This window comes from Triturus cristatus, chromosome 4_1 (assembly GCF_964204655.1).
Source record: "Triturus cristatus chromosome 4_1, aTriCri1.1, whole genome shotgun sequence".
Classification (NCBI taxonomy): Eukaryota; Metazoa; Chordata; class Amphibia; order Caudata; family Salamandridae; genus Triturus; species Triturus cristatus.
Genome location: NC_140585.1, coordinates 134348125 through 134350703, shown reverse-complemented (window position 1 = coordinate 134350703; position 2579 = coordinate 134348125). Strand labels below are relative to the sequence as shown.

Genomic DNA, 2579 nt, shown 5'->3' with positions numbered 1-2579 from the left:
CTCCAATTTCTCTCCACTTGCTAAAATTGCAAAGTCTCCATTATAGCATAGAAGAGAGCGTTAAAGTCGGGGATGGAAGAGGATGAAAATGGGAAGTTTACTTATAGAGAGAAGTGAGAAATGCCCTGTGTGCACACACCGGTGTCTGACCATAGAATACATTTAAATAATGCCTCTAGAAAAGAGCTATGCATGTGTGCCACAGTGGCCTAATGGATAAGGCACTGGCCTCCTAAGCCAGGGATTGTGGGTTTGAGTCCCATCTGAGGTGATAACTAAAATCCTGCCTCTTTCTTTTCCAGAAAATTAGGTAGATTTATTACATGCTTCCTCTCAGAAGTTCATGAGGGATTAGGTACTTTGAAACTGTCCCGTTTTACTTGTGTACACTTCACAGTCATGTTAGGGTTCTGCAACTGCAAAGTATATTTTTAAATGCCTATTTTTGTGAGATGCATTTTCGTCCGGCAGGAACATATTCCTTTGGAAAAAATGATTTGAATTGGATTGGTGTGAATCTTGTTTCTAGAGGTGGTGACAGGCTTTCAGCTACTTGAATAGGTCAAGCCAGGATACATAAAATGTATACAACCTATGTGAGTGTGAAAAATTAGCATATGCAGGAAGGAGCAATTTGTCCTACTTTCAAAACAGTTTCACTCCACGTCTGGAAACTTCCAGAGCTATGTAGAGAATACAAATGAGCTTTAAACTCATGAGGAAAGAGGTTTGTATGGAAAAAGGAAAACAAAAGCATATCGTACTCATAAAATACTCAATATATAGATTCCAAAAAAGTGCTTCCAGCGAAAAGAGCTGAAAGAACACTATGGGATGTAAACCTGAATACCTTTCAATAATATGTTCTCCATCCATGCATACCACCTACATGATAAAAATCATCTCAGGTGGACGGATGACCGCGTGGCCTAATGGATAAGGCGTCTGACTTCGGATCAGAAGATTGAGGGTTCGAGTCCCTTCGTGGTCGTTTTTGGCCAATGGTCATACAATCTGCTTTACATTCAGAGTGGAAAAAGTCTTTTCCAATACTCTTGTAGTCCTCACTTTCTCATTACTAATCATTAATAAAGTGGAGTACATACTGTAAACTCATTCAGGTTGCATCTTCAGTCTAACTACTTGTGCATTTTAGTGGCATTAAAAAGTGCTTCTATGCCGACGCACTGAATATGTAATAGGTTTGCAGAATTTTGACGTGACAGAATGGGTTTTTAGCTTAAGTGTGTGTAGAAGAACTGCAAGGTGTGTGCCTATGTGTGCATAGAGTGCTACATGTGTAAAATTTGTATGATTTGGGCACTTAAAGTGCTGATTTTGCCTCAGAGTATGAAAAGTACTACACAAAATGTATAAAGGATCGGCACATTGGCTGCCTTTGCTGATGCCCCCGTTGCCTAATTTGTAGTGCAATGGTTAAGTTGCAGAGTGTGGTTGAACTTGGTTAGGAGACTTAGTGCCTCTTTCCGTGTCCTACTGATGATAAGGATGGCTTGATACCATTTTCTAAGCCCAGTATATTGAGAAAAGAAGTAAGTGAAGAAGAAGTGTGGAGTCGAAAGTGGTTCTCCAATTTCTCTCCACTTGCTAAAATTGCAAAGTCTCCATTATAGCATAGAAGAGAGCGTTAAAGTCGGGGATGGAAGAGGATGAAAATGGGAAGTTTACTTATAGAGAGAAGTGAGAAATGCCCTGTGCGCACACACCGGTGTCTGACCATAGAATACATTTAAATAATGCCTCTAGAAAAGAGCTATGCATGTGTGCCTCAGTGGCCTAATGGATAAGGCACTGGCCTCCTAAACCAGGGATTGTGGGTTCAAGTCCCATCTGAGGTGATAACAAAAATCCTCCCTCTTTCTTTTCCAGAAAATTAGGTAGATTTATTACATGCTTCCTCTCAGAAGTTTATGAGGGATTAGGTACTTTGAAACGGTCCCATTTTACTTGTGTACACTTCACAGTCATGTTAGTGTTCTGAAACTGCAAAGTAGATTCTTAAATGCCTATTTTTGTGAGATGCATTTTCGACCGGCCAGAACATATTCCTTTGGAAAAAATGATATGAATTGGATTGGTGTGAATCTTGTTTCTAGAGGTGGTGACAGGCTTTCAGCTACTTGAATAGGTCAAGCCAGGATTCATAAAACTTATACAACCTATGTGAGTGTGAAAAATTAGCATATGCATGAAGGAGCAATTTGTACTACTTTCAAAACAGTTTCACTCCACGTCTGGAAACGTCCAGAGCTATGTAGAGCATACAAATGAGCTTTAAACTCATGAGGAAAGAGGTTTGTATGGAAAAAGGAAAACAAAAGCATATCGTACTCATAAAATTCTCAATATATAGATTCCAAAAAAGTGCTTCCAGCGAAAAGAGCTGAAAGAACACTATGGGATGTAAACCTGAATACCTTTCAATAATATGTTCTCCATCCATGCATACCACCTACATGATAAAAATCATCTCAGGTGGACGGATGACCGCGTGGCCTAATGGATAAGGCGTCTGACTTCGGATCAGAAGATTGAGGGTTCGAGTCCCTTCGTGGTCG

General features: G+C 40.0%; 2 non-coding genes across 2 annotated transcripts; both read left to right on the top strand.

Moving 5' to 3' along the window:
- The first annotated feature begins 918 nt into the window (after positions 1-918).
- On the top strand, positions 919-991 carry TRNAR-UCG (transfer RNA arginine (anticodon UCG)). Its single transcript has one exon. It is a non-coding gene; the product is annotated as a tRNA-Arg (tRNA).
- Positions 992-2506: 1515 nt separating this feature from the next.
- On the top strand, positions 2507-2579 carry TRNAR-UCG (transfer RNA arginine (anticodon UCG)). Its single transcript has one exon. It is a non-coding gene; the product is annotated as a tRNA-Arg (tRNA).